Genomic DNA, 27,727 nt, shown 5'->3' on the forward strand with positions numbered 1-27,727 from the left:
ACGAACCCAACACCTTGAGATTTGCAATACAACATCGTGTCAAGGGAACGGGTGAAAAGAACTATGAACTTTTCATTTGTGGAACATTTAACTTAGTTGACTTGCTTTCTTTTCCAAGCTGGAAAGCCACTTAATATTCAAGTAAACGCAGCTGTAAACCTGCAGGAGGTCGCACCACGCAACTAACACCACCACTATGCACAACATCATCTTCGTCGTCATCATCAGACTCGGACCCTCCTCCTCCATCTCTCTTTCCTCTCTGGTCGCGGATTGGCTAAGCATTGACGAGCGGCAGGATGCGCACTTGATCAGCTGGCGAGTGCACGTCAGCTCCCGGAGGAAGCGGCTAGGCGAGACGGACCCTCTCCTCCATCCTTTCCGGACCTCCGCAACCAGGATACTCCTCCATCAGCACACGCGTCTTTTGTGGGGACTAACCCTGAAGATTTTAGCGTTGCAGATTCTACGATCTCCACGCGTGTATTCGCTTGCCGTCCAGGACCTTCGCGATTGGAGCTCCGTGGGTGAACTTGTCCGCTTGCGAGGACGCCGCTGCCTCCGTCGTGCACGTACTCTAAGTTTGGAAGTTGACTTTGACGCAAGCCTCACCCATAGGCCAGGTCAGTTGTGTTTAATTGTCTTCTATTGATGAATGCGATTTAGTAAATCTGCTCAGAGCGGTGGGGTCAATATCACGCTGTAAATTGACTGTCTTTAAGAGAGCGACTAAACACGTACGAGAAGTGTACGCGTTTTGAAAGCATGGACAAAAATAAAATTACCTGTGACGTCACGTAGATGTGCCTTTCCCACTAATATTTAGCATAGAAATAATTCCAATGAGGGCATTTAGTTTGTTAGAATAAATACTTGCTTTAATAACTTTTTTCGTTCCCCTTTTAATCATTATTAGACTTATTAAAATTAAATTAATTGCCCCCACTTGTCAATTTATGTATTTATTTATATAGCTAATGAAATTACTCTCAACTATAAATGAGCTATTAAACTTTTTTAATAAACTGATTATTAAACTGTATCTTAATACATTCATTTATTTGTGTAATTAATAATTTACTTTGTAAACATTTTTAATAAGTAATTCTTAATTTTTTAAAAAGTGTCTTTATAATTATTTAGATATATTTCTTGTTTTTCATATTTTCACTTTTTATTGATAGGTTTTTATTACAAATCAGTTACTTTTAATCAGCTTTTTACTTTAATTTTCCCCATTTGCACTTTTACCATTCTTAAAAATAAAAAAATATAATTTCATTTAATCTGTATATGCATATTATTATTATTATTATTATCTGTCAGTTAGTTGGCATTCAGATGCTTGACAATTTTTTGCCCATAATAATATTGAAATTTTCACCGGTTCGCCATCATGCATATTTTATGGTTTCCAGTTGTAATGTCTGTGTGTTTGGATCTTTGTGTATGTCTGTGTGTGTGTGTGTGTGTGTGTGTGTGTGTGCACACATAAAAATGTTCCTATGAAACCTTTGCTTTTGATGCTACTGTACTTTTTGGACCACCGCCAAGACCGAACAATCGGGTAAATCCACTCCTGCCAATGCCTGGGTTTTGTTGGCATGTGGTTTTCCACTGAGTAATATCTCAAAATGTCTTCACGTAATACACCAGGACATAACCACGCAGCAATCATAATACAATGCAAATGATCATTATTTTTTTGAATTGTCAAGAGCAGTGATTGAGAGCGTGTTAAGTCCACAGGCTTCCTCTGGTGATGCACAAAGAAACACTGAATTAAATGTTCAAACTGTGTGATTAAAATGTTTTTTTCTCAGTCCCGTAGAGTAGATTATTAAAGTAGAGTTCAAATGTATTAAACATTTATGTACAAGACATTTGCATTTAGTCTTTTAAAAGAGGTTGTTTTCAAATCTTATTTAGGTGCAATTTTTGCTCACCCATTTGAATTGAATCATTATTCGAGTATAATTAGAAGTTTGAGAAAATGTTATGAGCTTTATTTTTTTATTGTATGAGTGAATTGGTTGTGCGTGACTTGTGAGATTTATTTTCGTAAATTGTGTAATATTATAATGATAAAAGCCACTGTGATAAAAAAGCAATTCTTCATCTGGTTAACAGCAGGTGGTGGCAGTGTTGTTCATGTCATTGTGTGTCATTTTATAAACAAATGTTGCCATCACGTCGCCTGTTTTATAGTCTTTACGATTGACCTTGTTTTTACACTTGGATAACAGTTAAAATTGCTGAATATTGACCTGCGTGAGGCAATAATGTGACATGAATTAACACTTACCATTTCAGCTAATGGTTTCATCTTTGATATACTTCTACCATTTTTAAAACAGTTCCGTGGTGTGGTAACACAATGTCTGTACCATCCTTTTATATACCACAAGGGTTAAGCATTATATCACAATTTAGAAAAGCATGCCTGTCAGTGCAGAGCTGCCTAAAAAAAGTGAGAGTAAAGGCAAAGCATTTTCACTAGTGTAATAAGCCAAATTGTGTGTATGTGGCGCATTGACCCTTCACCAAACACACATTTTTCTTGCTCCACTGTTACTGTATCGACAATTTAAAGACGTAACGATTTATAGACGAAACATTAAAAAGTGAATTTTATATAATACATGACTACAATATAATTAAAAGAAGCCATGAGGGACAAATATTGACAGTGATTTTTTTCAGAATGCATTTGTATAACCAAAATCTCATGTTGCATTCTTTTGACAGTTGATGATGTGACGTCACCTGTACAGTTAATAAAGATTTCAAGATGGCCGCAGTGTTAGAGGCCCATATTGCTTCGACACTCAAGATTTGCAACGGAAAAAAAGAGAGGAAATTTCATTTTATTAATACGTAGAGCATCAAAGGCAGAGTGTTACCAGGACCACATGCAACACATTGGCTCTGCTCGCTTACTCTTAGGTCTCCGCCAAGGAAAATGGCTGCTCTTTAGTACTTTGATCTCATTTGAGTACAAGTGCAGCGATTCCAGATGCAATTGTGACCGCCGCAAAGTCAAGTCTGGACATTTCCCACCCCCTCTTTTCTTTTGCCTTTTATTGAGTCTCCAGCATGAAGCATCGACGAAGTCCTTTAAGTGCTTCACTACGCGAGCGCTTGATCCGATTTTGTTGGAGAAGTGCGTCTGTTATGGGCCCCATTGATTTATAGCCTTCGTCGCAAAGTGGCCCTGCAGCGGAGGTCACAGCAGCTTCATTTTTTTTCTGAGTCCCAAAAAAAAAAAAGAATTTTTACTCTCGTCTTGGTGAGATGAAGGGCTTGTTAACCCCCCCTGCGGGAGGATCACGCCACCGTCATTTACCTTGATTACGGTTGGGCGAGCGTCTGCGCTGATTGTTTAAACGTGATGGATATTGGCATTCTTTCGCCCGCGGCGTGGAAAATGTCTCCGATCTCGCCAAGATAGCCGTCCGTCTTGCTTTGCGAGGCGTTGGGATGACACTTATTGGCCCATATTGAACATTTGGAACATTTGCCATGCTGCTTGTGTTACTATCAGCTCCGATGTTGGCCTGGTAGGACTCAGATCGTTTTTGACAGTCTTAGTATGGCACAAATGTGGAATGCCGTTAAACAAATGTGGATGAATGCTGAAAGCTTCTCTTCTTCTCTTAGACATGCCTACTAAGTTTAATGTTGCTAAGAGAAACTGATTGGACCACCATTATAACCAAGAAATTACTCGGGGACCACTGCTTTGGCAGAATATTATTTTATCTGGCACCTATACAGGTTATTTATTTGCATCTGTCTATTTTGGAAATCTCAGCTACATTTGACGTAATTTGGATGGGTAAATGATTTACAAAATTACCTGGAAAATAAATCAAGTTTAAATAATAAGTTGAATTTATGCATGACGGATCCCTGAATATTGTCTGATGTGAGCCAAGATGGAAGACTTCACGGGCCCTTTGTTCTTGCCCAGATCAAATCTCGCCCAAAGTGCACTCAAAGTGTACAGTGCGCATGGGTGGTTTTACTTCTCTGTTTTTGTTGACTGACACAGGTCACAATGGGGTTTGGGCCATTGTGAGATTGAACACAATGAATTTATTTCTACATTTATTCAGCAGTTTTGATACATGCTGATGTCATAAGTAAGACTAAAATCCAAGAACACCTAACACGTATCAGCCAAGCGCAGGCAATCTGTCTGCCTGCGCTTGGATCAAATCCACCAAAATTGTTACACCACCATGACTTAGACCTGTTTTCACCTAGTATAAAGTCTAGTCTACTTCCTGTCACCAAATTGTCAGGTGTACCATGAGTGTGTGATAGAAAATACCCTCAGCCCGCCAGAATGCCCAAAGACGTGTAACATTAGCAGCCAAATTCCAAAACTCTATGAACTAGACTTTTCATGCTGTGTGCCCGTCTATGAAAACGTTTTTTGTTTTTTTCATGTAAGTTTTTTAGACTTTTTGTGGGCATACTCATGATAGATATACTTACCAAATGTAATGTTTGAGTTATTAGAATTTAGTGTTTTATGGTGAGCTGTAAAGCGTCATGACCATGTTAGTAGACATTTGATAACCATTGAGTAAAGGTTGAGCTTGTTTTTGAAATACTCAATGAAATGTCCCACACCCATGTTTGTCAGCGTTGAATATGTAATGAAATGACATATTTCCCAGATGTATTTTTTAACGATCCTTCTAACAACAGAATAATAAAGCAATTCAATTACTCCATAGACACTGAGTGACATTTAAAAGTTTCACACAAAATGAAGATTTATTAGGTAAACTTTAGAACTTTTTTGTGGAAATAAGGAAAAAAGTAAGTGTAATTAGTTGTAAGGGTGGTATCTATTGGGGGGGGTTCATTTCTTAGATAATTATTGTTTGTCCACAAATGTGTCCCTCTAATTAGATCCAGTGACCCAATTAGTCGCCTACATAAAAAAAGCCTGTCTTTTGACTAAGTCTATTAGTCAAAAGACAGATAATAACTGTTTACCTTCGATCGTAGATGCTATTGTCCACGCACGCACGCATGCACGCACGCACGCACACACACACACACACACGCACGCACACACACACACGCACGCACAATTTTGAGATTAAAATTAACAGGCCATTTACAAACACAACAAATGATATTCCGAAGCAAAGAAGACAAATAAAATTTATCTTACCAAAATTACTAGAAATTGCATTGACAACATTTAAATAGATTAACAAAAATCTAAAGTGAAGTAAAGTGAAGAAATAAAAGTATGGTTGTAGAATTACTAAAAGACAATGTTATAAAATTGTTTCAAAAATGTTTAAAAGATCTTAATGAAAGGTTTGGGGGAAAAGAATAATGTTTTTAACATGTATTTAAAGCCATTGTGGGCTGACTTCCCTTCTGTTGGTAGCACTTTTCATTTGCGTGCAGCATGACAACTGAATGCCGCTTCAACATTTTAGTCAGAACCTAAGCATCTTTCTATTTGTCAGATAAATATGGTATTTCCTTCAATAACTCTAAAAATATGTCCCTTGAATACGATGATTCCCAACCACTGTGCCCCATCTATGGCCCAAGTGGCTAAGGTGCACAAACTAAAAGGAGCAACACAATGCCCATTGAATTAATTAAAAAAAAAAAGTGGCAAACACTGTTTTAATTCTTTGCAATCTACTCATTACATCATTATTATAGATTTTTACAAAGTACAATATTATTCAGTGCAGCAAGTGTAGAACAAAACGTTTTGTGTTTTAATGGAGAGGTTGGAAAGAATAAGTGGCATTTCCATTTCTTTTAATATGCACGTATTTAAGTGTTTTGAATTTTTTGTGGTCACAAATTGGACTAAACTTGTATCTCGAGTCACCTGTGTAATAGTTTTTTGTTTGACGAAACAGACCCAGGTTTCCGACTGATTAAGTCAATTTTTGAGTGAATAACTGACACGTGTAGTCACTGTAGTCCACTATGCTGTGTACACCACAAATTTGAAAGGATATTAAAAGAAATCATAGTTCATACAGAGGGATTGTGTGGGATGACAACAGCCCCTGTGGGACGCACTCAAGACAGCCCTCAGGGGCCAGATACTACGTATATTGTTATTAGCTAATCAAGCAGTCTCACCCTCGTAAAAACGAGTATGGCGTAAAGTCGATGGACGTGATGGGGTCAGTGGCGTGACCTTTTTATATGAATTTGAGATAGCAGACAAGCAGCAGTATCAAATGCACCAAGGTTAACGCCACCTGACAAACTGGTCAAATGCACTGCGGCATCTGAGACATATTTACCCGGCATAATTGTGGCCACGTTAATCCGCTACTGTTAACACTCAGACCACGTGGCTAGTGTTAGCGGTTGGCTCATCAACGCGGTACATTTCCTCCCACAATGACACACAGAGGCCCTGATGAATAATTGAAATAGGAAAATAAATTGTGGCACATTTAGGATTATGGGAAAGATAAACAAACTGGATAATTCACAACACGTATATAACATGACCTTTGATAGGCCATCATGAGTAAACTGCAATAAAGCCACAAGAAACCGTGCATGAAAACGTACAAAAAGACTGACATTTTGGTTGAGAGATTTTAGGGTGATTTCCAAGAATCGTTCAAAGAAGGAACTTTCTATTTTCTTGACTATCATCTGATTGCACGGCAATCCAAACTACTTATGCATTATAGGCGGATGTTGCTAAATTGTAAAACATTTGCATTTTGGTCATTGGAAACAGGCAGAACCTGACTGCAAAATTTGATGATTCACACTAAAACACAAAATTCTAACAACTCAAGCTTTTTCAATACATTTTTGAAACATTTCACAAATCAACAGGAAATCCTATTGACATGTCTGTAATGAGCAGACGAATAAAAAAAGTTTCAGGAGTCATGCCTGAAATGACAGAGGGTCATTTAGAGCAGTGGTCCCCAACCACCGGGCCGCGGACCGGTACCGGTCCGTGGGTCACTTGGTACCGGGCCGCGGAGCCGCACAGGAAAAAAAAAAAAATCTATATATATTTTTTCATTGACGATCAAGTCATTCAGGTTAAGACGCTCGTCCCGGTCACGTGACATGTTTCCCCAGTCGAGCCCGCAAAGCTAGCAAAAATGAGTAAGAATTTATTTTGAAAAATATAAAAAAATTGGCGAATCTCTCCCAATTACATCTGTCGGTGCATCTGAAAAATAAAGGACTCTTGACACAGGGCGCTCGTCTCGGTCACGTGACATGTCACCACAGTCAAGCCCGCGAGGCAAGCAAAAATGAGCAAGAAACAGAGAAGTTTGGAAAGCTTCTTCGGAAAGGGAAAAACGTCCAATGAGGACACTGAAGAAGAAGAGGCTACGACTTCTAAGAAAAGGAAAGCTGCATTTAAAAGAACATTTCTGGAGTCCTACTTAAAATATGGATTTATCGCCACAGGTGACTCTGACGCGCCAAGTGCACTCCGCATATGTGGCGAAAGGCTAGCTAACGAGGCAATGAAGCCTTCAAACCTGCTTCGGCACATGGAGACCAAGCATCCTGCATTTAAAGACAAACCTTAACCACTTCGGGTGTCATTGTCTCCGATTACGCCTAGATGGGAACGGCTCATTTCTGAGAAAAGAGCTCGGTGCTCCCACTAATTCAACGTTTTATTTTTATGTGGTTTATATTTGTTTTTATGCCAGTCGTATCATTTTATTTCATCCTATTTATATATATAAATATTTAAATAATAAATATATAAATATATTTATTTATATAAAGGCCGGTCCGCGAAAATATTTCTGACACGTAACCGGTCCGTGGTGCAAAAAAGGTTGGGGACCACTGATTTAGAGCCTGAAAAATGTGTCCAACTGCAGTATACGCGACAGATATGCAACAACTTATGAGATGAAAATATTTTGCAGTGTACTAGAATTCACGGGGCAAATTATTTCTAAATTACATTTCAATATTTTAAACTGTTGTTTGTTTGTGTATTTGAAAATATATTAAAACACAAGTAAAGCAAAAATTTAAAACAAACGTCATAAGGGGTTGTTGATATTTGTCAAATGTGAACATGTGTAGCTCTTCCGTTCCTTTGATTAATGGCAATCAAATCTGTAAATCAACTTGACAAGTCTGCTTTTCTAGTATGTCTTTGATTTTGACGTTTTTGATATTTTGTTAAGAACGCGGAGCTGTGTTTTTTTCTTCTCACCCATGTAAGGAACTGATCCTTAACGCCTTTAAAAAGAGCAAAACACCCCCAATTCTACCTATGGCTTTAAAACCAGAGATATTCTTGAGCTGAATGTTATGATTTATTTATGTATTATGTATTATTTAATTTACTTAATGATCTGCTTTCACCCATCGGCCAATTTTCCTGGCAACAGTCTAATAAGAACAGTACAGGCACTTATTTTTTTCTACTTAAAGCACTGACTCTGCCGATGCGCCACGACCCGCAGACAACATTTAATGAACAATCATAAAAATGCGATAAATGAATGTAAACTGAAGAGGATTGAATTCATGGTATTCAGTCCAAAGTTAGGTAAACAGCATACAATGCCATGCCTGCTGTTTGTCAAACACTCTTGTCCCAAATAACTCAACACTATTCATAATATAATCAATGAAAAACTGGCAATATTAAGCCCAAGACTATCAGGCTTCTAAATTAGAGCGCAAGCGTTGTTATACATGTCTCCGCGTTTTCATCGGAGCGGGGGAAGTTGGGTCGCCCAGGCAACGTCCACAGTGGCCGCCGCACGCTGGCTGCACAGCCTCGTGCGTTCTACATGATTGTGTTGCATTTATGTATCGTATGAGTGAGTGGGCAGTTGCTATTAAAAAGAACACACACACACACGCAAACACACACGCAAACACACACGCAAACACACACACACACGCACACCCACACACACACACACATACAGACAATTGTTTATGATGGAGTGGACAGTTTTGCGATTAGCCGTAGGACGACGTGGGCCTCTAACCAGTCGATTAATGTTTATGGTTTGCCGTGCTCTGCTGGACTTTCTGGGTCAAGAGTGAGTGTGGCAAAGATGGGAAGGGGAACATACGCCGTGTGTATTGTGCCCTCTGTTCTTGCTTTTGTCACCATTATGTTATTGCAAGCCATCTTTAACATAAAGATGGGGTACACATTTTGCTGGGTGATTTTACAATGATTTCCCCCCAAACCTTCGCATAAAAAAACTAACAACATACACCAAAACAAAAATCTCCTCTTTAAAACAAAAATTTCAGTGTATAATTACTCCCAATGGTTAGACTATTATTTCAGTTAATTACAAGCCAGAAGAAAGCCATTTCCCTGAAATGGTGCAACAACAATGAATGAGGGAAAAGAGCAAACAAGCTTTTGAGGTCATTTCTTAATAGATGTGGTTTCAAGTACAAGCCTTGGCATTTGCCCAAGATGGCTTCTGGTTATGAAAGACATCGAATTTCGTTATGTCCACCCAATTTCCTGTTAATAGATAAAACCAGTATTTTTTTACCTGCTGAAAATCCTCAAAATTATCTTCGAACATGATGCCATGCTCCATCTATCAGATGGTGTAGGCAAAAAATATATTCAGAATTAGGCCTCATCCATCCATACAGTATACCAGAAAAAAAAGAATTCCCTAAATTGAGTATGAATTCTGCAATTCACCACTGGATGACTGATGGCTTTGAATCAGAATGTCCAACTTCCTGTTACGTATAAGATGCATGCACTTGAAAAGAACTGATGAGTTTTCAGGTGTGTTGAGGACCCCCAAAAGCCGAATCATTAAAATAAGGACCTTTTAGCTGCCTGGTGCTCGGGTTTAAAAAAAATGTGCGTTGATGTGAACATGGCCTTAAGTGACTGTAAACATCGGAACGTCAGGTCTCTTGTACCGCTCAAAGGCACATCGAACTTTGTAGTTTTCTGTGTGGACCTGCCAGGAATCTCCAGTCTGTTCTTTTGTGGTCTCCGGACAGCCCAGTGGGGAGTGAGGCGTCATCTTTAACGCTTGTCCACCGCACTGCCGGTGTGCTTGTGTGATGGGAACACTGGGGGAAAAAGTGTGTGTTCATTCCGAGGCTGAGCTTACGAAGGATGCCCAAAAAGCCGGCGTCGACATTACTAAATTTTCAGATTGATGTTTCTTTAATAAGGCCCGCAGTCTCTTGGTATGCCGACGGCAATCCGCGGCGGTGACCTACATTCTCCTTAAAACGCTGACAAGCAATGAATAAAATCCTGCAGTTACTTGATGTAATTTTTTTAGGATGCCTTAAGATAAAACAAAGCCGATATAATATTCTGTATAAAGTAGAAGAAGAAATGTCTTCAAATGATGTTTTATTTACTGGTTTCTGTAATGATTGTTGCACTGCCATTGCAGCATTCACCCGCTCCACCCCCCTCTAGTTCTCTCCCCTTGCCATTGTGCTGGAAGCATGCTCCACCTTATACTCCCCCACCCCCTCCGAACCCCACCCACGGCCGCCGCCCCACTTTGCCACCGTGCGCCCTCCCGGTTTGTGGGGCTGTCTGTGCGTGGTGCAATCGAATTGCACCCGGCGTCAGCGCTTTGTGAGCGTCCCTCTGCATGAGAATGCATTCTCAGGCAAGCTTGGCGTGATGCCGGCTGCATTTCAAATGTGTTTGAAGTAACAACATTTGACCCTCAAATAAGGCTGATGCTTGAGTGAGCATTTGGAACTTAATAAAAATTTCAATATTCCCCATTGAAATGACCTGAACATTTTGTTTAATGAAAACAGCACAGTTACTGTATTTTACATTGGAAAAAAATATGGCACACCACCAAGTATGTATATGTCATAAAAATTGGGTACAGTGTTTGATTGCTATCTAAGTTTTATTCTGTCACTATACTGTGTGTTGCTGCCATAGAGAAAGGAACAAAGTGTTCATGTAGTCAATAAATAGTTTTTGGACCAAGAGTGAAATGCGCTCATCTTTCTTGCCATGTATATGTCCAGAAGAGTGCCAAGCTCCGTCAAGATTGATACGGGAAAAAGTTCTTTGTCGGTCTAAAAGTTATTTAGGACCACCACTGGTGTGGCATTATCACACTTCCATTAACAGTTAAATCAATGCTTCCTATGACAGTTCCATTGACGGTTCCACTGATGAGTCCATCGATGGTTCCAACGGCGGTTCCGTTTGCTGTTCAATTGACAGTTTTACTGATGCATCAATTGTTGCATTGGTCATTCTGTTGATAATTCCATCAACAATTCCATTGAAAACACTTACAGTGCCATTGATTGATTGAGTCAATGACAGTTTTGATTCAAATTACTTTCACCAAGATTTACATTGACAGTTCTATTGGCAGTTTTCTCGACGCCTCCGTTGGCAGTTCCATTGAGAGATGTTTCAAATGCTTCACTGACTGTTTTTCTGATGGTTAGGAATTTATGATTAAGAAGAAATGAAATAAGCATCTAATTAAATTCTGCCATGTGCTCCTTGATCTACTTTTTCTCATTTCCCTTGCCCTTACAGCAGCCTTCAAAGTTTTATGGAAATTGATTTTGTATTTTTTTTTAATCTTTTTTGTTTAATCTTGTTCAATAAACTGAATCTGGCCTATTTAATCTATTTACATGTCATCGTTGGATAGATAGATAGATAGATACTGTATGAAGATAGAAAGAAGATGAATATTTAAGATGGTCCTTGGTGGTAAATAAAATGGCAGTCAAATTATTCATAAGTGAATAACAACCTGCTGGCTGCATTCAGGCTGTCACCTGTATAAAAAATTGGAAGTCGATAAAGGCATACGACTGAAAAGAGCAACTTTTTGCTGCAGGAACATTTATCAAAACACAGTTTTTTTTTTCCCCTTTCAGTGCAGCGCAATTCCACTCAAAAAATGAATTTGACTGTGGTCGTGTTTGTTTGTTTTTTTATACTTTAAGATTGCATGGATGAATACAAGTCAATGTGCCACTGGCAAGGGGTTATTTGGGGAGTTTGCAAATATCCCCTTTCAGCATATTATGCGATGTCCGCATGGGTATGAAAAAAAGAAACAATCAAACTGGTTAGGATGAGATATGGTGATGTGTGTGTGTGTGTGTGTGTGTGTGTGTGTGTGTGTGTGTGTGTGTGTGTGTGTGTGTGTGTGTGTGTGTGTGCGTGCGTGTGCCTGTGTGTGCACGCGTGTGTGTGTGTGTCTAGTATCTGGAGTGTCCAAGATTTGCATTCCCAGTCTATCTTCGGCGCAGCAGTAAAACAAGAGATTTAGCAGCAGGATTTCATCATCTTCCCGCCCGGAGTAAGATCATTGGTCACTGAGGAAAAGAGTGTGGTTAACTGCGATTGAATTGCTTTGTAAATGCAGTCAACTTTTGTTGTTCCTCCTGCCGCCCTCATACGGTTTCCTTTGTGTCCCCTTCGTTGCTCTGCTGTCACTGTTATTTTAAGATTATAGTAATCCACCCAAAACAAAATAATGGCAACATGTAACAGTGCCCCTCTCAGCCCATAGGCTTTAAGAAACAAAAGCAAAACAACCTTCAGGGTTTGTTTTCTATTTCATGTGAGGTGAAAAGGTTTGTCTTTTTTTAGGGAAGTGTAATATTGATAATATTTGTAATATTTGTCTTTAGGGAAATGCTAATCAAAAGTTAATCTTTTTAGCAAAGCGCACCATCAATAGAGTGTCTTCCTTTTAGGAGCATGCAAAATAAAATGTTTCTCTTTTTTGGAAATTACAACACCAGTACGGTTTCTTCTTTTAGGAAATATCAATCGTTGTTTTTATGCGGCATAGTCACTTTTTAAGGATGCAGTAAAAGTTTGAACTTCGGATTTATGATACTATAAAAACAACAATCGTGGTAGTTTTATGTTGACATCAGCTAACAAGAGTGGCTGGTTGTCCTTTACCTTCTTGTCCTTTACCTATTATTTTCCATACTATATCAAATTAAAAAAATAATACTTTTGTACATTTTTATGTCGTGATATAGGAGTTCAGTTTAATTTGTGGTGGCTTTTAAAAATGCATTTTTTCAGAAACACCCTTTAGAGCATTGCTCAAACACATGGTGGCCTAAGGACTGTACATGTACAATTGGATGCAGTATAAGAACAGAAGAGTCAAATGGATTCAGGCGCTGAGCCTCCACAGAGGTAAAGACAATCTGGTTCTCACAGTGTCCAAAGTTTACGACAATGTGCTAAAGGCAAAGTCTTACATTTCACAAAAACACGAAAAAAAAAAAACACAGCATGTTTATTAGTTTGTTGACTACTTCCTTTTTCATGGTCCATACCTGTCATAATATTTGTGCCATTATGGTTCTTTAATAGAACATTCTATTGACATTCCATTGGTTTTTTTCATTGAAGGCTTCACTGGCTGTTCCAATGATAGTTCATAAATGGCTCTAATCAATTGACGCTTCGATCGGGGATTCCAATGAGACAAACATTGGCGCTATATTGACTGTGTGTCTGAGATTCCATCGACATTGACTGGAACGCTGACATTTTCATTGAAAATTCCACTGATTACTTTGGTGCTTCCAATCATGATTCCAGTCAAAATGTGTCCAAGTCCGGTTACACGAGAGCCCCTATGCAGCCTTTTATAATTTTCCCTGCTCCAACACACCTTTCAAATAATCAACCTCATAATAATCCTGAAAGACCCCTGGTCTATAGTATCATTTTTTAAAATTCCGTCAGGAACATTAAAGCAGGACTGGACACGGGACATTTTGGCTCTGGGCCAAGGCACCACCGCTCTACAAAGTTGGTGGTAATCAGTTTTGATATTTTTCATATTATAGAACATATCCTACCCCTGATATGATAGCCCATCACCTTTTTACAATGCTCCTGCATCTATTCCCCATCTACTGGAAGCGTGAGTGAGCCTTAAAGATGGAAGAGTCAAATGGATTCAGGCGTTGAGCCTCCACCAAGAAGACAATCTGGTTGCAACGGCATTCAAAATTCAGAGTCGAAGCAATGTGCTGCAGTCAAACTCCAAAAATACACGGAAAAAAACAGGTATCATCTGATGGAATGCTACTCTGACTCCCCCCTCTAACCCCCTCCCCCCCCATATACCCTTAGCACCGACAGCCAGGAGAGAGCAGGAGAGCGCCTCGACAAGATGAATTATGCAAAGCTGTCAGGGGCGAGCATTGTCGGAGGCTCTGCAGACACAGACGCCGCCAGGCCCCTCTGGCCACGTCCCCTCTTCTTCCCTTCAATGGCCCATTGTCACCATGACCGTCCAGGCCACTCTGGCTGACAAGTGGACGCTCTTTGGGAGGTGCACCGGTGAGCTTTATTAGCGTTATTTACAGAGGTCACCGACGGGGAGATGTTGGCTGATGCGGGAAATATAATTACAGTACCGGGGCGCGAGAAATTGCTTACGGAGGGAAGAGTTGCCCTTTCAGCATTTCCGGGGCGACGGTGGCTTCATCTGTTTTGCAAAAATGCTTGTGTGTGCGGCTGTCAGGGGTACGCACGCTTCACTAGTATTTTTTTATCCATGTGTCAGTCTCCAAGATGCACTTTTGATTTTGCGTCAGAAACTTACCTGATTATTGATTGATTAATGGGCTATTATATTGCAAAGAAAAGTACTTGATGTATGGATGGATTCAAATTTGTTGTTCCCAAGGGAACCCAGGTTGTCACAGTAATCGACTAATAAAGTATGCATTTATAGTCTCCAATGGAAACAGTCAAATCACAGGTATAACTCCAATACAGACTCTGGATCAAGGATGGACAACTTTTGAAAAGAGGCCACATGAGAAACTGGAATGCTTGCTGAGGGCCAAGCCAACATGTACGTATTTAGACAAAACATATCGTCTTGGCCCTCTTTCTTCCACCGTGCAGGAATTACAAATGTTGCCAACATTTAGGACCACTGTCATTATTTCTGCCTTTTTTTTTGTTGTGAAAAATAGTTGCTAGAGGGGTCTGGTTAGCTAAATATGGCAAAAATTTGCTAAGTTTTCTACAATGCACACACGATAGCTCTTGAATGCTACCTTGATTGTACTAATGTCCACAGGCCTTCCTGCGTGGAGTTTGCATGTTCTCCCTGTGCCCGAGTGGGTTTTCTCACATTAGTTGCATGGATTGTGAGTGTGAATGATTGTTTATCAATGTGTCCCCTGCGATTGGTTGGCAACCAGCTCAGGGTGTATCCCGCTTACTGCCCGAAGTCAGCTGGGATAGGCTCCAGCCTGGCCGGCTATGCCCCTCGTGATGATAGAGCGATTCTGGAAATGGATGGAGGGAGGGATGGATGGATATACTATATCCAGTTACATTTTGACCGGACGTTTATACTGTAACTTGTAGCATTAACTGGCATTATTGTCCTTGTATGCTTGGTGTATTTGTAGCTTGGAACAGTAGCTTCTGTATCCTCAGCTATATTGTAAAGACAGCTGCAGTTAATAACATTGTACACGTGTTGTCTGACTATCCTTAGCATTATTGATGTTATGTTGTTTTCAGTTCCGTTAAATACTATTTAACCAGTGTGCAATCTTCCGTATTATAGGTGTGGCATTAACTTGTTAATGTTGCAACAATTAGTATTAATATAGCTTAATTACTAGCGATCTAGGCAGGACACACCCCTTGCAATATCATTTCCTGCTGCATCCAGAAAGGATGACCAAGGATGGCAGTCTGAGGCGAAATGAGATGATCATTCCGATTATGTATCACCTTTTTACAAAATGAAAAAGTAATCAAGTTTGTTAGGTATCAGGTTAGGCTTAGGGTTAGTGGGATTCATAATAACGCTTTCACACTGAAGTCAGATATTGCATCTCCAGTCTGGCTGTAGTATTAGGGCTTATCCTATCCAGATGGAGCATTGCCAATCATATTGCAGCGTGGGTCATGTCCAGATAGAATTCTATTGGTATTCATTTATAATGCATTATGTCAGTCACTATTGGTGTTGGGTTCACAACATTTGTCTGAAAAGAATCTCACAGAGGCAGGATATGTCTTCGATGGCAAGCGATCATCTGCAGATGGACGCGGCTCAGACACAGCAAGTGTGACTGAGACCCGTGCCTTCTCTCAGTTTGGTCGTGCCTTTTATTGAGGAAAAAACAATGGGGCAAGTGTACATGAATGCATAGCTTCTTTAAACAGGAAAGACATTCCACAATTACATCTCATGACCACAGCACAACAGCGATACTATTACGGACAGAAGCAGATGGTCGTCTCATGACTTTAGCTTAACAAAGACGTAGTCTTCGTGGTCATGGGATGGATACTTCTGTGGCGTTCTCATGACTTCTACTTAAATAAGACGTTTGTCACTTCAGCCATCCCATGACAAACTCATGATCTGTTCATGTATAGCTAACTATGGGGCTTATTGTACAGCGCGACTCGTGACTCCAGCCATGGGCTCCTTAGCCAGCCATCTGCTCCCAAGTCATTATCACGAGGTCAAAATGTCACATCCTGTGGACGGTCTTGCACACATAAGGAGATACATAGAATCCAATGATAAAAAGTATATTTTTCCCAACATTCCCCCCTGTTTAACATTGGAATTCATGGGAAAACAAAACATAAACTAATAACTACATATGTGTATAAATGAGTATACGCCTACACAATATAGTATGGCAACAACAAAAAGTATGAACGTTTACATTCCAGAGTTCATCAGAACTACAGCTCTCCATTCGGCTTTGGCCATGTTCGTCATAATGGAATGTATTTTGTTCTGGACCATCAAAAGAAAAAAACAAATAGGTAGGCGATTTACGCTAGGTGGTCCCACTCATCTTGTTCACGCTGGACCAACATGATATTCTGGACAGCAAACGCTGATGTCAACATTTTAGTCATCATGTGACGAATACAAGGTATGATGCATGATGTAAAAACACAGAGAAATAACAGTATGGCAACTAAAAGAACCGCGACTTTCAAGAAAAGTTGCTTCCAATTGCCATAAAACAGCCACCAAAAGGGATGGACATCCTTGGCTGGAGTTTCGTCCTGGGACATAGCCCTACGGAGGTTCCGAAGTCCTTGTAGAGCATACTCGATGTGGGTGTCATTTTCTCCTGGGATGTAGGTACAACAGGAGGTACCAACTATTTCACACACACCTCCTTTTTCGGCAGTCAGGAGGTCCAAAACCATTCGGGACTGTAGTGCCATTAGCCTCAGGGCTTGCAGTTCCGTCTGGTAACCTGTAAGGGCCTCTAGAGTAAAATTGGCAAAGGTCTTCAACCTGTAGTCCATAGTTTCTATTCGGAGAATAGTCTTAGCCACACCCGCCTGTGGGAAGAGTGTGAGTGCCACCTTTTGTCCTGTGCTCCAAAGCTTGTATTCATCTGGTACGTCTGAGCCCCAGACACTGTCGTAGGGACGGAAGGTGGGAGCAACAGCTGCACGTGTCTTTCGCTGATGATGTTCCTGAAGATGTGTCAGACTGAGGAACACAGTGTGATCTGACACATATACGGGGGCACATGTGCCATCCCATCGTCCTGGAAGGACTGCGTAGCCTCGGCGACCACAGAGCCACCATCCCCCTTCGATGATAGAGTGGGGACTTTCGCCTCCTGCTAGGACTTGTTTGATTGCTTCTGTGATATTCAACGAGGTCTCGTCGGTAGGTCCTAGAAGTGAGGTGGTGATGCAGCGTTTTGTTTCTCCCACCTTTATTCCATCAACACGTCTTCGTCGGAAGCACAGGGGATGTGAGATGGTTTCACTCACTTCGAGAGTCACTGGTGCGGGTGTGACGACAGAACTTCTTGACACTACTGTGAATGGCCTTGAGATGTTGTAACAGGGATGGGCGGCTAGTTGTGCCTCATTACTTTCCGACCGTCTGAGTCCTTTGAGGGGATTAAACCCAAAAGCCCTTAGTATTGCGAAACACCATGCATTTTTCTCTGGCATGGGTCGGGCATGTAGGACAGGTTGTTGACTTGATCGTGGCATTATGGAACATACATAACATTTAGTTTGATTGTATGTTTCGGCCAACATGGATACATACTGGTACCACATGTTGTCTGCATGGGGTATATCTGGGTTTATCTTTATATACTTTGTCAACAGTTCGGTCGTCATTCTCTTGATTCGAGCGGGAGTTCCACTCTCCCCTTGGGGACCCTGGACACTCCATGTCATTGGCAAGCATGCTACAGCCACAGCACAGACAAGCACTCCTCTGAGTGCCATTTTCCGTTCAGTTCCACAGAGCCACCTGAACCCCTAGGGAGCTAAATGGTCAGGGTTCTTAGTTCTTCACCGGTTTGAGACTGATGCCAAACTATAATTGGCACCCCCTTTGTAGCCAGACTTCGCCCTGACCGAGGCCTAGGAGCCAAGCACTCTCTGCAGCTTACAGTGGCTGAGATGTATCCAGCTGGGTCTTTCTGCAATCTTGACAGCGGTGGGTGTGGCGAGTAGGACTTGGAATGGTCCCTCCCACCGGGGTGAAGACCACGTCTTTCTTTTGATTACTTTGATGAAGACCCAGTCACCTGGTTTCGCTGAGTCATCCTGTGGAGATAAAGGAGTGGAGGGCAGTAAATTTGCATTTGAGACTTCTTTCATTTGCATGGTTTTGATCATGTAGTCGGCTAGAGTTAGCTCTTCTGCGGCTTTGTCTAAATCATGTGAGAACAGAGGGAGCCTGTATGCTCTGCCATGAATGATCTCATAAGGGGTTAAACCCTTGCTACAGGGCGTAATCCTCATATAGAGTTTTACCAAATCTAGACATTCGGGCCATGGTCTTCCTGTTTCTGCCATGCATTTGGTTAATCTATTTTTAATTGTTCCATTTGTCCGTTCAACAAGGCCAGCACTCGATGGATGATAGGAACAATGATTTTTCAATGTAATCTGCAAATGTTCAGCCATTTTGTGAATGACTGAATTGACAAAATGTGGTCCGTTGTCGCTGTAAATGGTCTCTGGGATACCATAACTGGGAATGATGGTCTTGCAGATAGCCTTTGCTACTGTTATAGCATCTGCATTCTTTGCTGGGATTATTTCTGTCCACCTTGAAAAGGCATCTATTAGGACTAAACAGTATTTGTACAGTCCACACCTGTTTAGTTCTATGAAGTCCATATGCAGCATTTGGAACGGATATGCTGGTTCTGGGAATTTTCCTCTCTTTGGTCTTACATTCCCTTGTGGATTATTTTTTATACAGACTTCACACGCTCTACAAAAAAGTTTTGAGTACAAATTGAAACCATACGTTGTAAAGTGTTGTGATATTAGCTCCTGCATCCCCCCTGTCGACACATGAGAACTACCGTGTGTCGAAACCGCAGCTGCCCTAAAGAGGGATTTAGGGAGAACAGGCTTATTATTTACAATGTATATGTCTTTGTCTGTCAGTTGTGCACCTTTAGCAATCCACATTTTCTGTTCTTGTTTAGGGGCTGAATGTTGCATATCATGCAAGATCTGTGTATTTATTAGTTCCTCCTTTTCTGACGGCAATCTCAGAAATAGGTCTGAGGTTCCGTATTTTCCTATAGCAGCTTCCTTTGCTATTTTATCTGCTAAGGCATTGCCTAGTGATACCAAGTCTTTCCTCCGTGTGTGTGCCTCACATTTGCAAATTGCAAGCTTCGTGGGCAACATTACTGCCTGGAGGAGCTGGATTAGAAGTTGTGCATGTGTTATTTGCTTTCCTGTTGAAGTTATCATTCCACGCCTTTCCCATTGTTTTGCAAAGTAAAAAACTGTTGAAAATGCATACTGGCTGTCTGTGTATACAGTTAGGTCTTGTCCATCTGCTAGAGTACAAGCTCTAGTCAGCGCAATGATTTCAGCTGCTTGGGCTGAGAAACGCGAAGGAAGAGTTGCTGCTTCTATTACTGTATCTGGGTTTTCCACTACAGCATAACCTGTCTGCGTTTTTCCTATTGGTGTTCTTGAGCAAGACCCATCTACAAACCACGTTTTACCTGTGGTGAGTGGTGTGTCTGACAAATCTGCTCTGGGTAGCTGCAGTTGTTCAGTTTCCTCTACACAATTATGAGGTATTCCATCATTTGGTGTAGGGAGTAAAGTCGCTGGATTTAATACAGTGCAGCGCTTAATGGTTATGTGTGGCTGTGACAGTAACAGAGCTGTATAAGACAAATGTCTGGCTGGAGACAACATATTCATTTTACTTTGAAGTAACAACACATCAACAGCATGTGGTACAAACAGGTCTGTGGGATGGAACAAGATGACATCTGCTGACGATTCTACTGCCATCGCAGCAGCACATATAGCTTGAACACATGGTGGCAAAGCTCTAGCTACAGGGTCAAGTCTTTTGGAATAGAAAGCTATTGGTAGCCATTTCATGCCATGTTGTTGAGTCAGTACTGATGTCATAAACCCATCTTTACAGTCCACTGTTTGCATAAACCTTTTGCTGTAGTCAGGTAGGATCAAATTTGCTGTTTGAACCAATGCCAATTTCAATTTTGTGAATGCTTCTTCTGCTTCTGGTGTCCACGTGATTTTATCTTTGAGTGCTAATGGCTGTCCATGAGCTACCTCTATCAATGGTTGAGCCATCTCAGCATAGAGTGGAACCCAGGCTCTGCAGTAATTACATAGTCCTAAGAAAGACATAAGTTGTTTCTTTGTGACAGGTCGTGGTGTGTCTAATATAGCCTGTTTCCTGCCCTGTTGTACTGCTCTTCCCCTTGCTGAGAGTGTGTGACCAAGATAATTCACTTCTGGTTTTACCCATTGTAACTTCTGTTTACTGACTTTATTTCCTGTCTGGCCTAGATGTTGCAGAAGGAGGAGGGAATCACGTCTGCATGCTTCCTTTGTTTCTGAAGCAATTAAAATATCATCAACGTAGACCAAAACTTGACTCTCAGATGAAGGTGTGAAACCAGCCATACAGTTCATGATAGCCTGTGTGAAAATGGTTGGGCTGTCGGTAAAACCTTGTGGTAATCTGGTGTAGGTGTACCCCTGACCCTTGTATGTGAATGCGAACCAATACTGAGAATCATCAGCTACAGGAATAGAGAAAAATGCATTACTCAAATCAATCACGGTGAAATGAGTCCTATTTGGCTGCAATGAATTTAGTAATGTGTGTGGATCAGGAACATTTGGTGCCCTGGTCTGCACTGCATCATTTACAGCTCTCAAATCCTGGATCATTCTCCATTTTGATGCTTCTGCTTTTTGAACTGGGAATATAGGTGTATTACATGGAGAGTCATTACATTTCCTAATTATTCCTGCGTTTAATAGATCTTTAATGACTGGTTCAATGCCTATAGAAGCTTCAGGCTTCAAAGGGTATTGTTTTACTCTGGGTCTGTAAGAAGATATTGGTTTAATTTCCACAGGTGGAATGGCTGTAATCAGACCAACATCTGTTGGGCCTGTGGCCCACACAACAGGATCTACACTCTTCAAATCTTTTTCATCCTCCTCCGAAAATGCAATAGTTGCTGTCTGTCATTCTAGGGCATGGATTTTTGGAGTAGCTGTGAATAACATGCAAAATTTATGTCTGTACATGTCACAGCTCGGGCTGTACTCGCAACTTGGAGCTTCCCATCCTGTTTCACAAGGCTTATAATCAGTTGCTGCACCAGCTATTTTTAGCTTCGGACCTGTGTCTTTCCACTGAATATGTTCTGGTTTCAAAAGTGACACGTGAGGCACTGATCCTCCTCTATACATGTTTTTTAGATTTGTAGGTAAGATTACTGTGGCACCTGCAAATGATCTGTGATCAGAATATATATAGTCAATGGACACTGGAACGGAGGGCTTGTTTAGAAACTCCTCACTATATTCAACATCTGAACATGGTGAAACTTTCATTGTGACATGTAATTTGGTGTACTGCATTTCATCTTGTAAATCAGAAATGGTGGATTTTGCAAATTTGATCAGATCTGCCGTTTCTCTGTCACAGAGGGAGTGTGGGAAATCAAGTGAATAGTAAACGGCTTCATCTCCCTCTGTGAGTAAGAGGTGTGGCACTCTGGCCGCTGTCATCCCATCTTTTAGCGGGAACACAGCTATGCCTAGGGCTGACATTAAGTCTCTTCCTAGGAGATTTACAGGACAGTGAGGTGAGTAGACGACTGGTGCTGAAATCACACTGCCTGTTTCTGGATCTTTAACATTTAGTGGTAGTGTCATGTGTTCCAGATATGTCTGACCATTAGCTGTTTTTACCCAAATTGACTGCTTTCCAGTGGTCAGGCCTTTAACTTTGTGTCTTAAAACTGATGTGCAGGCGCCAGAATCACACAAAAAGGTTACTTTTTGTTCATTAACAATCAAATCTATGAATGGTTTTTCTTTTAAGTGACTCAATGATTCGACTGCTGTAAAAACATCCAAGAGATCATGCTTGTCCTCCTCATCTAGTCATGCACTCTGTTCTGGCCGCGGTCCTTTTTTCTTTTTAGGACATTCTTTGGACCAGTGGCCTTTTTCTCCACAATGCCAGCAGGCATTGGGGTCACCAGACCAGTGGGGAGGATTTTTGGATGCTGATCCTCGACCTCTCCCCCTGAAATTTCCTCTGCGGCTGGACTGTCCTTCGTCCTGTCTTTTGTCTAGTGTGCTGAGAAACCGGAGAATAAGGTGGGGGCACACTAGCTTCAGCTCTAGCTGCGGCCTGTAACTCCCTAGTGGGATACAGACTGGAACGCTCAGGTTGTGCTTGAACTGCTTCCTCATTCATTCCGTCAAGTCCATGTGGTGCCGCGTCATTTTGTCTCTGTCTTAGTCGTCCTTGTCCTTCATTGTCCTCTGGTTTGACAAAACAAATTGTACCAGTCATTTTATTTTGTTGTGCTTTTCGGTCCTCTCTAGCTTTTAGTCCAGCTCTGCGTCGGTTTTCAGCCTCTTTTAACCATAATTTTGCACATTGCAATTCTTTTTCCTTTTTTTCTTTTTTCTTTCCTTTTTTCATAATCACACTAGCCTCAAGCTTGGCAACTACATTTTTCCACTGATCTACTTTAAGGTGACCAGTCACACCATACTTTTTGTTCCATTTTGTCAACCATTCGATACTGTCTGGAAACTTATTTAACATATACTTCTCATCTCCTGATACCTTGTCAGTAACACTTTGACGGCCCCCCATTTTAATCAATTTAGTCCAACTGTCAAATCCTAGGGATTTCTAAAGTTGGAATGTTTCTTTAGTGGGATAACGACTTTCTGTGGTAATTCCTGCTTCGACCAGTTTCCTGGTGAGGAATTCTTGCCTGTGCTTCCACAGAAATTCGTTATTTCTTCCCACTATATTACATGCAGCACATACGTGCTACCATTCACACACACATTCACACCGCGGAATTTTCTTAACACAACGAGGTGTATTTACGTCTACAAGTTCCATCTGTAGACCGAATTCCTATTACTTGGAATTCACAACAAGGACTCCGCCGTCCTTACCCGGGTACCCTTTTTTCTGGGGACTAAAATACCCCAACCACGCAGCCAACGAAGAGGTCTCACCGAGTCTGTGAAAGATTTCTCTTGAAGATTCCGTCAATCGTCGCCGCCGAGAGGTGCTGAACTGGGCCGGCCTGGTGGATGAACGTCGCTCCCCAGGGCTTTCCTTCAGGCGTCCTTTGACTCCTGCCGTGCACGGATTCGGCGTCTTCAACACTCCTCGGATCAGCGAGCAGATTTTCAGGAATCCCGGACGAGCCCCCAAAAATGTTGGGTTCACAACATTTGTCTGAAAAGAATCTCACAGAGGCAGGATATGTCTTCGATGGCAAGCGATCATCTGCAGATGGACGCGGCTCAGACACAGCAAGTGTGACTGAGACCCGTGCCTTCTCTCAGTTTGGTCGTGCCTTTTATTGAGGAAAAAACAATGGGGCAAGTGTACATGAATGCATAGCTTCTTTAAACAGGAAAGACATTCCACAATTACATCTCATGACCACAGCACAACAGCGATACTATTACGGACAGAAGCAGATGGTCGTCTCATGACTTTAGCTTAACAAAGACGTAGTCTTCGTGGTCATGGGATGGATACTTCTGTGGCGTTCTCATGACTTCTACTTAAATAAGACGTTTGTCACTTCAGCCATCCCATGACAAACTCATGATCTGTTCATGTATAGCTAACTATGGGGCTTATTGTACAGCGCGACTCGTGACTCCAGCCATGGGCTCCTTAGCCAGCCATCTGCTCCCAAGTCATTATCACGAGGTCAAAATGTCACATCCTGTGGACGGTCTTGCACACATAAGGAGATACATAGAATCCAATGATAAAAAGTATATTTTTCCCAACATTTGGTGTGGAGTTAGTTTATATTTAGCATTATTTTTTTTAACACTGTGTTAGGATGAAGTAGTAGCTACCATTGTTGTTATTGCACAGGTGCTGTGCTAGCATGTAGCATTAGCTGCGCCCTTATGGTAGCGTTCAATATATTTTTTTTAAGACATTTTGAAAGGTTTTGTCTGTGGTGCTGAGCCCCAAAGTGGCCCCAAAGGGCCAATTGACTTAGACATGTCGCCCCTTAAATATACTTTAGTACACACGATGGTAGGGACTGGGAAAAAGAGTTTGGGGGGTGGAGGGTGGCGGGGTTGGCAAGTCTGGCATGGGAGCTATTGGGAAGTGTGCAGTGTTCCATAGATCACCAAGTGTCTCTTTCCCCCACACTGTGACACTAATTTCGGCCGCTGATTCGCAGTGGCTTCACGGGTGGCTGCCTGCCTCGATTCAAGTGCATGATCAAAGGCACGAGGGGTATGGAGTGGTGGTGGTGTTGGAATGTAACGGAAAGACTGAAAAATAGAACACAGATTTTGCTGAAGAATTTATGATCCAACTTCCAAAAATCTTCAAACGTAATCAGACAGCATTGGCACATCACTTTCTACTCCGGTTCTTAAAATATTTGTGCCGATACTCAGCTGGAGAAAATGAGAAGAAGGTTTTACCTTTTTTTTTTAACAATCACCTAAGACTTTTATCCTTTTATGTAAGCAGCCCTTCATCAGACTTCTTGGCAGCCTGAAAGCTATGGTAAGGGACTTTGTGTTTAACTGCAGGCTGCTTCGTTATGTCCGCGGTGCATATTGGGTAAAATTACTTTTATCTTGTGGGCCATTTAGTTTTTTTTCCAATTCAAATGGCATAATGCATAAGTTGACCCTTGGGGACAATATGAAACCCTGCTGTTGTCTAAACCTTATTCAGATGACCTATCTTTGTCATTCTAATATGTAACTTGTGTTATGTTGTGAAAGTAATTGACCCAATTTCAAGTTAAAACAAACAAACAAACAAACAAACAAACAAACAAAAACAAACAAAAGCAAAAATGATGACTGTGTTCTGGCCTTATTATAAGTTTTTATCATTTCATATATTTATTAAAATTATTCTTATCTCTATGATTTAAAAAAAATCGTACTTGTAGTTGTTTTATAATGATACAAAACAATTATTTTTAATACTTTTTTTATTTTTTAAAGAAAACTTTCAAGAAACATCAAACATAATACATATATACACTACCGTTCAAAAGTTTGGGGTCACAAAATTGTTTGGGTGACCCCAAACTTTTGAACGGTAGTGTATATATTTATTTAGATAATTATTTATAGATTATATATATAATCTTCTGTGTCAAAAATCTTATAATATATATGTATACTTATATTCATAGATTATATATAATCTTATACAAATATAAGATATAATTTATAATATTTAATTCATAATATTTTATTATAATAATATTTACACTACCGTTCAAAAGTTTGGGGTCACCCAAACAATTTTGTGACCCCAAACTTTTGAACGGTAGTGTATATAAAATGGGAATAATAATTTACATTTACCAAAGTAAAACAATATTAGGGGATTAAAAAATGTAATAGAAAGACAAGAAGGAATTAAAGTTTTAGTTAAGTGCATTTGTTGCTGTTAAGATTTTTTCTCTTTGTTTGTGTTCAAAAACTGAAAAAAATCCAATTAATTAATCTAAAAAATGGCTCTACATTTTCAAAAATTGCAAAAGTCCAATAATTAATTAAATTTTACAAGGTGTGATTAGTGGCTTTTTCTTTCCTCATTTTTTTTATGTGAAGCATGATAATAAATGTAACTTTTAAGAAAGGTAAAATATTCTGTTAGCTTGCTACTAATCTTTACACTGTCAAAAGAAAAGGGGAAAATATAGGGTGGAAGCAGTAAAACTATTTATTTGCCTTAGTAAAATAATAATGAAAGTTTTGAAATCATTTAATTAATATTGAATATGGTGTGATGAATTTAATAAAATAAATCTAGTCCTTTTTAGGAAGAAAACACAAAATAAAATAACCATCCGGTAGCAGAATACATAACCACATTTTTTTTAGTTTTCTAAAACTGACAAAAATTTACTGTATATACTACATTTGACATAATAAAACAATAATAAGCGTTAGAATAAAAATAATAACAAAAATGAAAAAAACTACCTTCCAGTGACAAAAATGTTTCCTTAGTTTCTACAATGTTTGTTTTCTAAAACAGCCTTAAATACGTTTGCCACAGTCAAGCAATTCTGAGATTTCAAAATCTTTTTTAATATGAAAATGTTTAAAGAAAAGAAAAAATATTAAAATCATCATTCCCATTCCCCTTATATAAAATAACAATAATAATAATACTAATACTCCCTGCAATTGGCTGGCAACTGGTTCAGGGTGTCCCCCGCCTATTGCCCAATGACTGCTGGGATGGGCTCCAGCACGCCCGAGACCCCCGTGGGGACAAGCGGTACAGAAAATGGATGGATGGATACCAATACTAATACTAATAATACTACTAATAATAATGTTTTCTAAAACTGACAAAAATACATGTATATTTCACAAATTAAAAAAAGTAATTACCAGAAAACCATCAGTCTTCCATGCTAAATATATCCAAATTAACAACCTTAAGCAATTATGCTTAAGTGGTGTGAGGTCACCGCGAAACAGCTGCTGTTTTGTCTTTGTTGTCACTAAAGCAACAACAGCGATGCTCCATCTCCTTCCAACTTGCTGTCGCATCTTTCGAGTCTTTTATTTTAAGGTCAAACGAGTACATGGGCTCTTTTTTGGGGACTACGAACGAACGCACAATAGTCTTCTCCCGAGAGCTTTATGTGACCTTTTCGCAATGAAGCAAAACCAGCGGGTAACGTTCCCACGCGACTCACTCAAGGGCTTCTTGTGGGTTACAACACAAATATAAGTCTACTTAAGGGTGTGTGTAGCACTAGGATGCAGCATTATACAAAAAGGAATAAGATGGCGATGGTGTTCATTTTGGCTACTGCTCGTGTCACTGCATTTTTCCAGCGGTCTCCCAGGGGCGTATGTTGCCGCCAGAGTGGTCCGAGCTCCCGCGGTGTCATTGGGAGGCGTCCATGCTTGACGTGAAACCAAGTACAGCTCATTCGGAGAGGGTGGGGGTGTCAAAATGGGAGTCCATAGCCTGCTCTCATAGCGCAGCCAAGGGAGAAATGAAAGTGTGTATGAGTGTGAAGACGGTAATAAAACAGTCCTGACACACTCGGGCTTCGCATTCCAACCAAGTTTTTTTTTCTTTCATAAAACATGGATTAGTCACATTCTCATTCAATCTTTGGT

The 27,727-nt window shown here is 40.5% G+C and overlaps 1 protein-coding gene and 1 long non-coding RNA gene across 4 annotated transcripts in view; one reads left to right on the forward strand and one right to left on the reverse strand.

The window, feature by feature from the left end:
• The first annotated feature begins 281 nt into the window (after positions 1–281).
• Positions 282–27,727, forward strand: part of si:dkey-237h12.3 (teneurin-3) — a 211,684-nt gene continuing 184,238 nt past the window's right edge. For all 3 annotated transcript variants that reach the window (XM_037262186.1, XM_037262187.1, XM_037262188.1), the window contains exon 1: positions 282–623. The gene's annotated coding sequence lies outside the window, so the exon portion shown is untranslated. The remainder of the gene's footprint in view (positions 624–27,727) is intronic.
• On the reverse strand, positions 12,753–15,119 carry LOC119129125. The gene is made up of 2 exons (XR_005099135.1): positions 14,896–15,119; positions 12,753–14,853 (listed from the first exon to the last, which is right to left on the reverse strand). It is a non-coding gene; the product is annotated as an uncharacterized LOC119129125 (long non-coding RNA).

The sequence above is a fragment of the Syngnathus acus genome, chromosome 10 (genome assembly GCF_901709675.1).
Source record: "Syngnathus acus chromosome 10, fSynAcu1.2, whole genome shotgun sequence".
NCBI lineage: Eukaryota > Metazoa > Chordata > Actinopteri > Syngnathiformes > Syngnathidae > Syngnathus > Syngnathus acus.